A 16,960-nucleotide genomic window follows, 5' to 3' on the forward strand; every position below is an offset into this window, starting at 1 on the left:
ATTTTTCCATATTTTTTCACATAGAGTGGGAGGGAGAGAGAGGAAGAGAGAGAGAGAGAGAGAAACATAACGTGCAAGGGACACGTTGAGTGGCTGCCACTTGCATGACCAACCAGGCCTGGGGACAAATTGTAACAGAGGTACGTGCCGTTAGCAGAATCCGAATTTGGGTCTCTCTGGACTGCAGGCCGATGCTCCAACCACTGAGCCAAACTGGCCAGGGCTGATACCAACTATTTTAGAAGCAAAGATGATGGATTCAAGAAAGCCAGACTTGACACTGGTGGCAAGTACCACAAACAAAACATAGCAGCCATTGAAGCTTCATATTTGGTGGCACTCAGAGTTGCCAGAGCCATGAAACCTCACACTATTGCTGAGGATTTACTGTTGCCAGCAGCCAAAGACATTTTTTGAGTTATGATCAAAGGAAACTTTGTTACGAAATTGAGTGCAATTTCCTTATCTAACAACACTGTCCACTGAAGAGTAGATGACATGTCTGCTGATATCCTTGAGCAGGTAATCCAGGAAATTAAATCTGCTCCACTTCCAATATTTAGCATCCAGCTTGATGAATCTACAGACCTTGTAAACTGTTCACAGATACTGGTTTATGTGAGGTGTATTCATGATGGCGACTTTAAAGATGAGTTTCTTTTTTGCAAACCTCTTGAAATGACAACTACTGCACATGATATATTTGATACAGTTGGTTCATTTCTGAAAGAGCATAAGATTTCTTGGGAAAAGGTTTGTGGTGTTTGCACAGATGGTGCTCCAGCTATGCTAGGATGTCGATCTGGATTTCAACGTTTGGTACTGAATGAATCACCTAAAGTCGTTGGAACTCACTGTATGATTCATCGGCAAATATTAGCAATGAAGATGCTGCTACAAGAGTTATCAGAAGTAATGAAAAGCGTCATAAGGTTTGTAAATTCTGTAAAGGTGAGCACTTTAAACGACTGTTTTTGTAACTATGCAACAAGTTGGGTGCGCCAAACAATACTCTGCTATTTCACACTGAAGTGAGATGGTTGTCAACCAGAAAAGTTTTAGAGCATGCTTTTGACCTTTGTGATGAACTCAAAGGTTTTTTCATCAGAAAGCAAGACCACAGTTCAAAGTACTTTCAGCAATAAAAGTGAACTGCAGAAAATAACTTACTTGGTTGACATATTTGCCATCTTGAATGAGTTAAATTTATCACTTCAAAGACCAAATTCAACATGCCTCAATTTGTCTGAAAAGATCTGATCATTCAAAATGAAACTTCAGCTTTGGCAAAAAAAAAAAAAATTGGATGAAAATAAAATTTACATGTTGCCTACCTTATCTGCTTTCTTTTAGGAACATGACATTAAATCAGACAAAAGTATTATGATGATAATTTCTATGAAAGAACACTTGCACATGCTTGTAGACGAAATTTCATTGTACTTTCCAAATCTACTTGACACCCCATTTGCACTTGCCAGAAGCCCATTCATAGTCAAAGTTGAAGATGTTCCTAAGGAGGAGTTCATTGAACTTATTAACAGCAATACAGTGAGAATTGATTTGTCTACAATGCCAGTTACAAAATTCTGGATCAAGTGCTTAAAGTCATATCCTGTTCTGTCTGAGGCTGTGTTGTGTCTTCTTCTTCCTTTTCCAACAACATATCTTTGTGAAACAGGGTTTTCCAGCTTGTTGGTTATCGAGTCTAAATACAGCAGTAGACTTGTTGTGGAAGATGATCTTCATTGTCCTGTTGCAAATAGTGCCTTGAGAATTTCTGATCTGGTGAGAAAGAAGCAATCTCAACCTTTGCCCTGACGTTGGTTTTTTACACATACTGTTGCAAAATATAGCAATGTAGTTTACTGTTGTTATATTAAGACTGTTACCCATGCTATACCATACTTCAAGACAAACTTTCATTTATTTGTAATTAGAAAGAAATATTTTATAATATATAATTACATATTGTTTTTGTGATTAATCACTATGCTTTAATTCTGTTCAATTTTTAACAATAAAAATACATCCTACATATCAGATGTTTACAATTCATAACAGTAGCAATATTACAGTTATGAAGTAGCAACAAAAATAATTTTATGGTTGGGTGTCACCACAACATGAGGAACTGTATTAAAGGGTTGTGGCATTAAGAAGGTTGAGAACCACTGCTCTAACTGCTGAGCCAAACTGGCCAGGGCTAATTACTCATTCTTAATAAAAGGATCTGAAATATCATTATGATTTTGTAAAACTAGAGGAAAAGAAATGATTATATCTCCACTAGCAAAAATATAGCTAAATACATTGCTTTAATCATTACTTCAAATAAGTAAAATAAAACCACAGTGACTGTTTAATTAAAAGTAATCTTTAAGTAAATAAAGTCTTTTTTATACATGCTAGAATATAGTTTGAAGATGTCATATTGAGCTATATGTGGGAATAAGGAGAAATAGAACAGGATTACAGCCTGGGGAAATGTTGTCATTTAGAATAGATATACTTGAAGTTACTTCAGCTTAAAATGCAATGGTAAGTAACATTAAGTTGCATTTTGAGTGACTTAGAGTAAACCATTATTTTCACTACAATTACACACAGGATTGATTGCAAAAATTGGGTAAAGTAGGGTGATAAAAGTGAATGGACAAATTGATTATTCAGAACACCTGCTATTTTGGAAAAGTAAACACCTTTAGGTAAGCTGTATATTTTTATAATAACCTTTTTCAACTCAATGAAGTCAATTTAGTCTCTGAATCTAGAGTATATAAAGCACAACATGTGAATCCCCCAAAAAGAATCAGGTAAATGCCAGGGAATGTTAATACAGAACAGTCAAACAGCAGCCAGATAAAAACACCTCAGGGATACTTCATCTCAGGAGCTTTGGAGACACACACACACACTCTTCAACACAAATGAAATTTTTAAACCAACTCTGCAGTTTCTTTACAAATCTCTAATTATTTTTATGAATAAATGATTAAATGGCCCTTGAATATATATTAATGAAAAACATTGTCATTCAAGTTCAAAGCTAGGTAGGATCGATGTTTAGAAGCAACCTATGTGCAACACAAAGAACTTTTTACTAGAAATACTATTGGTTAATGTGTTATCAAATATATAAAAATATGGGATGATCAAATAGCATTTTAGTTATAATCAACTATTAATTAGCCAGTCAAGATTTTAATGAACTATATATAAAAAAACAAAAAACAATACTTCTGGTCAAGATGGCGGCATAGGTAATCACGGTCTCGCCTCCTCCCACAACCACATCAAAGTTACAATTAAACTACAGAAAAACTATCATTCAGAACCACGTGACATCAGCTGAATGGAAGTCCTACAACTATGGAATTAAAGCACCAGCCACACCGAGACTGGTAGGAGGGCGGAGGCAGACGGGCTGGTCCCACACCCACATGTGGTGGATGAAAATCAAGAGGACACCTTGGCTGGGAAGGTCCTCCCTGAGAACTGAGGGGTCCCCGTCCCACACAAGGCTCCCAGTTCAGGGTTTCAGTGCCAGGAAGAGAATCCCCATAACTTCTGGCTGTAAAACAAGCGGCTGGGGAATGGGTGAAAAAGATGAAGGAATTAAGAAGTACAAATTGGTTGTTAGACTGATGAACCTCAAAGGGAAGGGGGGTGGAAGGGTGGGATGAGATAAAGCAAAGAACTTCTATGCATATATGCATGACCAACGGACACAGACAATAGTGTGTGGATGGTAGGACAGGGGTGGGATTGGAGAGTAGGGGGGTCAATGGGGAAAAAAAGGGAAGAACATCTGTAATATAATCAACAATAAAGATGAGTTAAAACAAAAACAAAATTTAAAAGTAATGGGTGAGAACAAGAAATAAGGAAATTACAAAATATTCCATATTTACAGTGAATAGAACTGATTTTGGTCATAATACCAGAGATCTTATTAGAGAAAATTTAAAAAGTACTTTAAAAATTTCTTCAAAGTAGACTCGATACCAAAATAGTGAAACCATTCAGCAGTGTTTGGGTTTGTTGTCTCACAAAATCAAAGAATGCGTTCAAGGACCAAGGGTAAGCAATAGAAAGTTTATGGGCAAGATAGACAGACTCCCTGCAGTGGGGAGGGACCCAAGTGGATTTGCCAATGGGGCTCTGTTGTCTAGGGGTAGATATATACTTTGCTAGTCTCTGATTGGTCCTTTCAAGAAATTCTGCTTTAGCAACATCCATACATTTTAAAGCTTGTGTTTCCCTCCTGATTGGGTTCAGCCCTAGGTCATCTATAGGGGCCTTAGTAAGTTTCCTTTTTTGATAATTTCAACTTCTCCTAGACTATTAGTGAGGAGGAGGGGAAACGCCCTTGGAGCAATCCTATGCTTGCTGTTGGTTTCTTTCTAAGTGCAATTTGGGTTTTCTATAATTCTCTTAAAGAGCCCTGGCTTTCTGCAATAAGAACACACTCTATAGTTTCACAGAACTCATTCAGCAACCCTGTTGCCTTGCTTGAAACCAGTAGGTATATTAATTGGAGTATGTCAGAATTGCCAACACTGTATTTTTTAACAGTAAATAAAATTCCTTTGCAAACCCATAAGGGTCTCAGAGAAATAAATGGGTGGGATTGCTGTTCCCCTCTTGCATGAAGCCAGTCTTTCTGTGATTTTGTTATGTAATTGACCTGTGCTATTTCCAGGAGCCTCTAATTTGCATTTCTATAAATGGTGGCTGGGAGTTTCTGGCCTTGGTGCACAATGCCCATGTTGACTTTAGTTCTATTTTGAGATACAGAGTCCAAATAAACCTCCAGTTCTACTGTGTACTGGATGGCCTGCCTGTGTGCGGAGCCCCAGCTCATCTCCTACTTCCCTCATGTCTCAGCCTCCCCTTCCCCGCTCGTGTCCCTCACTGCCCAGCCTGCCTCTATCTCCTTAACAGAGTGACTGACTACCCTCAAAAGCATTGAGGATTACAGAAATACGGCCAGCTGCAAGTGGAAAATAAGCAATATCTTGTGCTCTATTTGAGAATAAAAATTTTTAATATGTTTCATAAAATAATATATAATTATCTATTTATCTAAAATTATATATAAATATACATCTTGCAATTAATGAATGCTTTTGAAAGTTCTTCCATGCATATCCTAACATATCACATCCACTTAAATAAAGCACCATGCACTTCCTGTCCGAGAACAACAACATGTCTACACCGGAAGAGAAAATTGGGAAAGAAGGGAAAGTTTCCGAAAAACAAAGTTGTTTCTAAACATGTCTTCGTTAAAATCCTACTTAAAGCTAACCTTGAATTTTACTTTATAGGGAAGACTACGAACAATGTTCAGAGGTTGTAACTCAGTTTTACATATACTGTGTATCTAGACCAGGAAAAATTTTCTAAAATATGTAATATCAATTTTAGTCCCTGTTCAGTTTAACAAGATTAAATCTATTTAAATTCAATACCCATCTATTTTTATAGTCCAGGTTAATTAGTTTCTCTATTTTGTACATTAAAATAAAATTCATCGGGTAAAAATATGTAGATAGTGAGAGGGAAAATCTGAACTAAAATCTTCAAGTTGTAACATCAGTGTTTTTTTTTTTTTTGCCTAGATAATTATTTTCTCTAATCAGGAGCTACATTCTTCTGTTTTTCAGTCTTTGATAACATTTTTAATCACTTCAAGAAAGGAAGTAAGGTTTTCCCCTACACTTTTACTTATGGTCTGCCAATAATTGGATTACTAATGATTTAATACATAGTTTTGAAGAAAATTTACAAAGTGAATTAATATTCTCATTCTTATTCTCTAGCCATTTGTGTGCTTTAATATGCATAGAATCTTTTGGAGCTTTAAAAATTAAGAGGAAACATTCAACTATTCAAGGCAGAAAAATTATCCTAAAAAAATATGGTGTCTAAAGGCTGATACAATTAACTATTTGAAATGTAGCATGTCATTAAATAGTCCTTCAATAATAAGTCATTTTTACCAGATGGCATTCCATTTGACTGTTGTCAACAATGGGTATCTTTGTGGCACTGAAGAGGGCAGCCCTTTTTTACATTAAAATATTATATTTGGACATTTGCCAAAGAGAGGAAAAGAAACAAGTCATCAGCTTGTAAACATAATAATGGTAGTCTTCCATATTCTCTATTTCTAGTCTGAAATTAAAATTTGTTCCATGTCAAACTGGGCAAAAGAAAAACTCAACCACGTTTATAGAATTTAAATTACTTATAACAACAAAAACCACAAATTTAATTCCCTATTTAAGAATTTATTTGTATCTTTTTCTTTTTTAAATACCCACCTGAGGACATTTTTCCATTTATCTTCAGATAGAGTGGGATGGAAGGAGAGAGAGAGAGAGAGAGAGAGAGGGAGAGAGAGAGAGAAACATTGATGTGAAAGAGACACATGGACTGGTTGCCTCCTGCACAACCCAGACCAGGGCCAGGACTGAACCGCAACTGAAATGTGTGTTCTTGACCAGAATGGAACCTGAGACTGTTTGGTCCAAGGGCGATTCTCTAACTGCTGAGCCAAACTATCCAGGGCTTTACTTGCATCTTAATTAAAATAGGTGTATAATTGAAATAGGTGTATAAATACAAATTATAAAATTATACATTATTAGAAATGTAAGTGTATATCAGGGATCAAAATGTAATTTGTAATTAAACAAGTTAATAATTTCAGTTGAAATGATTCTACCTTAACCTTTTTTTTTTCTCCCTAATTCTTTACATGAGCCACTAAGAATTTAAAATTGCTCATAAAATAGCCTTATAAGTAAATGTATCTATTTCTCTTACAAAATATCACCTTTTTTAGTTTCAGATTGTTATTGGGAGAAAAATAAAAGACATCTTCATTGTTACTCATTTCATTGCTGTGTTTGCACAGAAGTCAGTAACAATAGAGCAATGAAGATAGGAAGGCAACTAACAATATAATACAGCATATGGTTTTTTCCTATATTTCTAATAGCTCATACTTTGTTAGCCTACAAAAACTCTGCTCTGACTTATAACGGAAGTCATGGCTATAAAAGCTAATAAAATACAACATTTATTTCAGTTTTAATTAACCAATAATCTAAACGATTTGGTTGTTGTCCTTGAATATGTTATCCAGTCCTGAATTTCCTTTTTTTTAGAGAGTTAATTTTTAAAAACATTTTTTTTTCTTTATTGATTTTAAAAAGAGAGGAGGGAGAGAGGTAAAGAGAGATGAAAACATTGATGAGAGAGAACATTGGTTGGCCACTTCTTGCATGCCCCCCACTGGGGATCAGGCCCACAGCCTGGGCATGTGCCCTGACCGGGATTCAAACTGGTGCCCTCTTGGTGCGTGGGTCAGTGCTCAACCACTGAGCCACACTGCTGGGCTAGTCCTGAATTTCTGAGTAAGCAAAGCAAAACGGCTTGTTAAATATTCCTCTCATTTAGAACTAATGTTTCTATTTAACAAGTAAAAATATTTCTAGTAGCTTCTGAATAACCTAATTGAAATTTGTTCCTATGATTTGAATTTAGTGGTAGCTGGTTTTGAAGGATCGAGATGAGAGACTGGAGTCAAAATAGTTGAGCGGCTATAAGAATTCTGGGCTTTATATATGAAGAGAAATCAAGATGAGTGGTAGGACGTTTTCATACCCAAGGATTAGGAATTATATATGACCTTAGAGCAATCAGTACCTTGATGCCTTGGACAGAGGACTACACAAAGGTCAGCTGAGTATTTTGAACAGTAGAGATTCAAATTCATGGAGTCCTATGTCAACATTTTTATCACAGGAATAGCTCAAAGAGAAAGGAATTTTTCTACATAAAAATAATTGAGTTCACACATTTTAAGAAATATATTAATTTACTTTTATCTCTCATCCTTTTATATATACTTATTTCTATTTTGCTCAAGACATCTATCTGCCTCAGGAAAGATTAAAATTGGGAGAACATAAATGCAAAGAGAAAGGGCCAATACTTGTGATAGAGTATCTGAGACCAGAGAAAGAATATGATCTTCAACTTGATGCAATTTTAAAATAATTTTTTCCACATTTTTTTATGCTTTCATTTACATATCAAGAACAAGACTTGGCAGACTTCACAGAATTTTTACAATGAAGCTTAGAATAAAGATAAAACAAGTATGATAAAAGGGGATTTTCTTTTATACAGAAACAAGGAAGTACCACCCCCATAGGACCCAGTGGAAAACAGAAAAAGAACTGATAACTTGGATTATTAGTAAGAGACAAGGTCCTCATCTGTCCTCTTCATCAGCAAACGATTCATGTTCTAAAGTCTGAAACTTAAAAGATGAGAAACTTGAAAGATAAGAAGTTCTAGAGATGACATGAGTACTTTAGTTTTAAAGGGCTGAGAAAATGATTTCAGCCACTATTTACTCAGCTCTCAAGGACAGTACCTACAATGTATGCCTTAGGACACTGATGTTTAAATTACCTCCCCTACTCTGGTGGAGAAAGGCTGTATGTAGAGGAATCTATTCATTTATAGGTCATCAAGTGCGATTTGGCAGGAGAGACATGGGGCAGGGAAGGGTCAGAGGGAGAATCCAATTTCCTGTGTACCATTTATGCAAAACTAAGTTTCCTTAGAATCAGGGAGGATTCCATTCTGATTAATAAATAGTATTATATAAGGGAAAGTAAAACTATAAAAATTTTGTTTTCAATTAAAATATGTAAAGGTAGAGAAGTTATCATTGCTAGTTTCCTAAGAATACAGTTTATACTATAGGTGTAGTTTATCATAACTCTTTCTCAGTTCTACTTAGACTAAGTTTTTAAGTGGTCAAAAGAATTCGGCTGTTCTGTGTTATCAGAATGAGACATATGGTATTATTGATCCAAGATCAATGGCCTGTGTTTGTCCAATGAATTATCCTGAGGGAAATCCCATATAAAAAGAATAAAGAAACTATGAATTTGAAAAAAAAAAAAAAGGGAAGACACACAAACACACACACACACACGCACAGAGAGAGAGAGAGAGAGAGAGAGAGAGAGAGAGAGAGAGAGATTAATAAATATTAGGAAGATTTTTTTTAACTTTTTTTTTTTCTTTATTGATTTTAGAGAGAGAGGAAAGGAGAGGGGGAAAGAGAGAGAAACATCGATGACAGAGAACATCAATTGGCCACCTCCTGCATGCCCACCACTGGGGATCTGGCCCACAACCTGGGCATGTGCCCTGACGGGGAATCGAACCAGCAACCTCTTGGTGCATGGGTTCACACTCAACCACTGAGCCACACTAGCTGGGCATATTAGGAAGCTTTTAAAAAACTGAACTTTGAGGATATACCTCACCATTTTCTATCACTTTCTAATTATCTAAAAATGCATCATTTTTTACATCTTAATAAAATTATGACTTGAGTTCAGGTTTATTATCTCTTATTTCACCTAATCACAATTGAAATAAACACAGAGCCATAAAAACAGAGGCAGGCATGCACTGCTGTTGTAAAATAAGAAGAATGCCTTCTGCATGTGAAAAATTCTGTTGAGAGAGTGAAGATAAACTTAACAACTCCTCCTGAGAACATAATATAAAGTAACTGAAAATAAGTAAAACATCATAGTGGTCGATGTCAATTAACACTATCACTTTGTGAAGATGAGGGCCAGAGGATGGCAGTCCTGTGGCTGACAGCGCCATAGACCATCTGTGTTTGATTGGTCCAGTTACTAACATAGGAAGTGGTTCTCCTAAGTGGCCCTGGGACAAAGTAGCTGCAAGGGCGTGGAAAGTCAGGCTTGAGACAGGTCTTCCTCCTGATGGAGAAGTAAAGAGCTCCGAAGACAATGACTCAGTGAAAATAAGATTTATTTAGAAGTCACAGAGCTAAAATCTTATTCTTATACTGATCAGCTACATTTTTTTTTTGTCCTTTTGCCCAGACGTTGCACTCTGTACAGAAGAAACAGCCCTAATTTTATTTTATTTTATTGATTAATTTTTGTTATAGATGATTCTCCTTTTTCCCCCCACTGATTCCCCCCTCCCTCTACCCTCCCTGCCCCTTCCCCAGATTGTTGTCCATGTCCACTGTTCATGCATACATGCATATAAGTTCTGTGGTTCATCCCTCCCCCACCTCCCCACTCCTTAGGGGATTGTCAGTCTGTACCCCGCTTCTGCATCTCTGGGACTACCCCATTCCTCAAACTGTTATGTTCATTATATTCCACAAATAAGTGAGATCATATGAAATTTGTCTTTCTCTGTTTGAACAGCCCTAATTTTAAATTAAAAAGAAAAAACATATATAGTGACACTATCTTACCAAAATGAAAACAGAAGGATGACACTGCTCTCAGGTCTTCTTTTCTTTTATATGCTCCGTTACCCATGGAATCTCTGCTAGTTTCCATTCCCATCCGCAGAAGGCCCAACAATATTGCGAATGATGGCAGCCTGCCCTGTGCTGCTTCTCCTCCATGCCGTCTACTATCTACTTCATCGCCCACTGTTTGCGTCGTAGGCTCTGGAAGAGAAATGCATCACACGCTTGAATGTAACCAGTGGCCAGGGCTTGTTTGCATCACACTTCCTTCGTGGACAGACCTTTTAAAGTTAAAGGCAGAAGGACGCTGACTCTGCCTTTTTTTTTTTTTTTTTTTAATAAGTGGTCTGAAAGAACTGATATGCATGTATCTATAACCAAACTACAGTGAAGGCGGGGAGGGGAGGAAGATGTCAAAAGGGGAAAATAGTAGGACATCTGTGATAAAAAAAATTAAGTATTTTTTAAAAAAATCATCTATTGGCAATTGCAAGATGCGTAGCCATTTTTGGACCCTGGGTATTAAATACCCACTGCCCCATTATTGTGACAATCAGATTTCCCATGGCTTAGAATGACTATTAGAAGCGTTGATCTCAAAGATGATAGCTTAGTTACCACTCCCTTTCAGAATCCGGTTTAATTTTCTTGGCTACTATCTGGTGGTCTGATTATACATCAGAGACAGATAAGGTAGACACTGGGGAGGACTTGCCCTTCCACAGATTCAGTAGTCATAACTGAAACTTTCACTTTATTATTCACTTACGGGGATTGTATTAAAATACATGCTTTTTTCTCCCCCCCCCCAAAAATTTAGTTTTTAACTTGAAAACATAAAGCAATATAATTGAAACTAAAATAATAATGATATCATCTTCCATTGTCTGCACTTTCCCTCTTACCTGGGACATATTGATCAAGGAGTCTATTCATTTTATTTTATATTTTTTATTAAATTTATTATATGACCCAAGATATTAATCTTAGAAACTCCACTCATATAAATTTTCATTCTCATTAGAACTCATTTTTGTCACAAGGGCTGATCATTATTTTATAGTGTTCTATATCTTACCATCTGTTATGAACTAATTGTTTCCCCCCAAACTCAAAGTTTGTAACCCTAACCCATAATGTGTATTGAAGCGGGGTTTTGAAAGAGAATTAGGTTTAGACGAGGCCATGGAGGCGGAGCCCCTGTGATGGGATTAGTGCCCTTATAAGAAGAGGAAGAGACACTGGAGTTTTCTCTCTTTGCCATGTACCATACAGAGAGAAGGTGACTACCTGCGAGTGAGGAGTGTCTTCGTTAAGAACCCAGTCTGCCCACACCTTGAGCTTGGACTTCCAGTCTCCGGATTGTGAGAAATAAATTCCTGTTGCTGAAGCCACCCGGTCTAAGGAATTTTGTTATAGCAGCTCGAGGTAAGATACCTTTTTATCTACTGTGTTATTGCTCCTATTTTTTTATTAGGTCCACTGCTAATTTGCTGAAGATTTTATTTTAGATTTGTGTGTAGATAAAACCCATTTCTAGTAGAAAAAATCTATAGAAAAAAACAGGTGAAACAATATTCAGATAATTTTACAACATGGCAACACTGTAGGTCAGTTCAATCAATTAAGTGGACATGGACACCAAACCAGTTGTTCACTCTCTCAAATGTAAAAGACTTGGTTTGATTTATACAAAGTGAGAGAAACTGGTAATATTTTCTTATCACCTCCGCTTAAATTTACCAATAGGTACAACAGGGTAGTTCTATGAGTCATTTAAATCAGTTAATACAATACAAAAAAATTATGAAAAATAAAATAATTTCACTGTAACTTTCATTATGAGAACAGGCTTTCTTTAAGCTGACAAAGCAAAGAGGAAAAATAGATAAAGGACTTTAGGTTGGAGGATAAAACTTAATGATTGTTAGGCCAGAATTTACATGTGCCTCATTCCTACAGTTTGAGAAAGATTTAGACCTTCTTTCTCCTTTTCCTGTCTCTTGTTTACATTCCATCCATTGCTTTCATGACACTAAATAGCACACACACCAACAAAATCAAATTTTAAAGTCAGTATTTGACATCATTGTTTAATAATTGTATAATATTTATATAATTATAACATTTTTAATATTAAAAACTTTAGCAAATAAGAGAAAATGAACTATATCTTAAATAAAGTTTATCTGTGGCATTAATATACCTGCTGCTTCAATTAAAATTTTATTATAATTTTAAAGTTTGTATTCAGAAATAGTTCAAGTATATTTCCCTAAATAGTGCATAAAAACATGCTAATATTATATCTGCTTCACCTGTAGTGGCTAGAACAATAGCAATACCTCCCAAAAGTATGATATTTCATCCAATTTTCAGAATAGAGAAAGAGAATAGGAAGGAAAGTAGAAACAGAGTGAAGAATGGCTCTTCAATTTTTCCGAAGATAATAGATGTACCAGAGTAATACAATTTTTATTCATTTATATTTATAATTGGATTTATATTGAAAAGTTATCAAATGCCATATTTATTTTGATTTCAGTCATTGCCTCAGAATGGCCAAAGGAGAATTTTTATCTCCTACCTAACCCATCATCACTTCATGGAGATCATAGCCAGGACATTTTTTTTTTATCCTCACCCAAGGACATTTTTCCATTTTTTTGTTCAGACAGAGTGGGAGGGAGAGAGAGGAAGAGAGAGAAAGAGGGAGAAACATTCACGTGAAAGGGACACATCGAGTGGCTGCCACCCGCACATCCAACCAGGGCCAGGGACAAACTGCAACCGAGGTACGTGCCCTTAGCGGGAACTGAACCTGGTCTCTCTGGACCGCAGGCCGATGCTCTAACCGCTGAGCCAAACCAGCCAGGGCCATAGCCAGGACATTTCTATAACAAAATATCTCATTTACTTGCCTTCAAAGGCAGAGTTACAATCATTTGTTTTTCAAAGTGGAAAATAAAAGAAGATAAATTCCCAGAACCTGAAAGTATCTGACACCTGAGTTTCCCATGGTATGTCAAGGTTAGGGACTAATCTAAATCTTAGAAGAAATCAGGACTTTGGTGCATTGAGGGTACGAACTAGCAGGAACTATCCAGATCCACTCCTATTTCCTGAGACATGTTATCATCACCTCTAACTGCACCATCACCCCAGGCTTCAGCCAAGGAACTGAGTGAAGGGTCGGGTTGGTGGTCACAGGTAATGGAGTCCTCTCCAAAGAAGTCTTGGAGTTCTTCTTCAGTTCTTGTATGAACTGGCCTCAGGTGTATTGCAGAGTCTAAGCTTTGAAGCATGAGCATAGATTAATGTGTCTTAGCTCGGAAGAGAAGGAGTTGACTAATAGAATAAACAGGTAATAAGCAAACAGTAAGAAACAGCATAAAGAAAAATGAACAGAGTCAGGACAGAGACAGTGATGAGAGTTAAGTGGGAGTTTTAAGAGGTATTTTATATAGAGTGGGAGGAAAGGCTGATTTTCTTTATATTTAACATCATGTGAAGCAATCAATCAAGTCATTTTATTCTTTTTTTCTTTGGAAGTTATTTAGATGTCCTGTAGAGAAAAATTAACTAAGTCTACAAACAGTGTCAGACATGTGTTAACTTCTAATGAGAAGTATAATCTAAATTAGGGGAGAAAACTTTTCATTGAAAAAGAATTGTCTAAACCACGTATAAAATTTATAGTTCCTTTCCTTAGTTAAAAAGCAAGAAAACCTTATTTAAAAACAAAGCCAAACACATTTCTATCTTTCCAACTTAAGCTTTAAGCCAGGATCTAGTTGAAATTTTTTTTTCTCCCTATTTCACAGAAAATGCAATGATATAGCCGAAGTCATTACATTTCTCAGCTTCTAAATTTCAGTAAAATGCAATGTGCTTGTACATATGACTTTCATCACGGCATCTAAAAGAAAGAGGAGAATTGTACTTGCAAGAATGTGGTAGAAAATATAGAAACTAAATTGCATAGGAGGAAATACTGTTCCAGTACATATTTAATGATGCATTAATAATGTGTCAATCTTGGTCCTGTGCTCCTGAAAGAAGCATTTTAAGAGTTAGAAAATGGGCATTAAAAATGCAATAAAAGAGAATACGTAAACAATGACTTGATCTTCCATTTCCAGTGTGCACATGTGTGCTTGCGTTAGAGAATGTAATATTTCAGGAACTCATGGGAACAGGACACATAAAATACTATTTGTATTAATTTCCCATTGCTTATTTTAAAAAATTGCCAAGGTTGTCGCTTAAAGCAACATAAATTAATTTTGAATAGCTCTGGAGGTCAGAAGTTCAAAATCAATCTCAATGGAGTAAAATCAAGAGTTCAACTACTTTCTTTTTTGAGGCTCTTGGGGACAATCCCTTTCCATATGCTTTTCCCAGCTTCCAGAGGCTGCTGACATTCCCTAATTTCTTCCAGCATTTGTGTTACTCCAACCTCTGCTTCTGTCATCGTATCTCTGTCTCTGGTTCAGTTCCTCCTGCCTCTGCTTTATAAGAACCTTTGTGATTACGACAACCCATTGGATAATCCAGGATAATTTTCAGCATCTCAAAATGCATAATGTAATCACATCACCCAAAATTCCTTTTGTTATGTAAGGTAACATTCTTAAATCTCTGAATGGACATTATTCAGCCTACCACGCAGTGATATTAATGCAAATTTAGGTGTTTCCTTTCGACTATTCCTGCTGATTACTGGAAAAATTAACAGTATAACCATGTACTTAAATGTGGATATTTTGTGCAATTGTGGTTTTGCATTTATATATATATAAATAAGAGATGGCATTACTTTTACCTAACCATAAGAAAGCAATAGGATTATTGAATTACTGTTCGAAGTGGTTCAGGAAGGGGAAATAAACCATTAATTAGGCTTTTGAAATAAGAAAAACATATTGACATATTCTTTTCTTTCTACAAGTGATATATTGGTTATAAAAAAAATAAATTACATTTTCAAAAGGAACAAATAATTTAAACAAAATAATTATGGCTCATTAAAATATAAATCTTATTTAATTATACAGTTACACATATAACAGTGCTATATTTTATTTAAAAATCTAGTGATTGGTCCTGGCTGGTGTGGCTCAGTTGGTTGAGCATCGCCCAGTCCACTGAAGGTTGTTGGTTAGATTCCCAGTTCGGTTTCAGATCTGCCTCCAGGCAGGATGCCTGCCAGAGGCAACAAATTGATTTCTCTCTCTCTCTCTTTCTCTTTTCCTCTCTCTCTAAAACCAAACAAAAGCATATAAAAAAAAATCAAGAGAGACTAAAAGTTCCCTGAAAGACTTCAAAAAATAAAAATAAGGGAAGAAACTCTAACAGTTTCTGCTACAGCTATAATTGTAGTCATGGCGCTCCAAGTTCAGGTATCATTGTCGTCTTTAAGACTGTATTGTATACAGATACCGTCTTAGTAAGTTTGGGCTCTTATAACCCAAAATACCAGAGACTGGGTGGCTTCAGCAACAAACATTTATTTCTCACAGTTCTGGAAACTGTAGAGTCCAAGATCGAGGTGCAAGCTGATACAGTGTTTGATGAAGTCACTGTCCTCGGTTTGCAGATGTCTGTCTTTTTGATGTATTTTTACATGGTGGAAGACTGAGATAGTAATTATCTCTCTGCATCTCTTCTTAGGAGAACACTAATCCCTTTCAGGAGGGCTCCATCTGCATGACCTAAATATCTTCCAAAGACAACATCTTCCTATCCCACTGGGGATTTAGGCTTCAACATATGAATTTTGGGAGGTCACAACCATTCAGTCCATAGCAGATTCTGTTTTCAAAAACTTTACAAATAACAAGTAAGAGCAAAATAACCTGACATTATGGACAATTTTGTAATATTAATTTGAACTACAGGTTAGACTGCTTTATACTGATTTTTTTGATAAGTCAAAGCAGTTGAATATTGGCAGTTTCATAAAGTTCACCCTAATGCAATAGGAACATACATACAAAAAGATGAGAGCAAAACATCCCAGATGAATTAATTTTCATTTTCCTTAATCAGTTCCTTCTCTTATTTTTCACAAAATCTATTTCATACCTTCCTGATACTAGAAAGCCACAAGAGTGAAAAACAGTTCAACAGTATCAAAAGAATCAAGGACTTTTTTCAAGTCAGCTACAGATCCCATTTTAATGTCATGTATGTTAAGAAGTCTTTTCCAAATATTTCACCAAGGATTTCTTTCTCTTTTATCCCTTTATCACAGCATTTTCTTTTAATCACATTAAACGTGTTGATTTTCTGTTGGCCAATTTTTCTTTTAACTCTGTTTCACTTTATCCTTGTAATTTTACCTGGAAATGCATGTATCACTTTTGAGATTAAATAAGAAATAAAACAAAATACAACTACTCAGTATCTATGATGAGTACTCTATAGGAATAAACTGTTCATTTTTAGTGACAATGCATTAAAGGAAGAATTATAGTTTTTTTTCACCAAGTTTACCTATCTATCCTAAGGATAGAGTTTTCACTGAAAATATATGCATTATTTCTAAGTTATTGAGCATTCCATATGGTAGATTCTAGATTTAAATGTCAATTCTAATTCACAGAACTCTGA

Source organism: Molossus molossus, unplaced genomic scaffold (genome assembly GCF_014108415.1).
Source record: "Molossus molossus isolate mMolMol1 unplaced genomic scaffold, mMolMol1.p scaffold_m16_p_5, whole genome shotgun sequence".
NCBI lineage: Eukaryota > Metazoa > Chordata > Mammalia > Chiroptera > Molossidae > Molossus > Molossus molossus.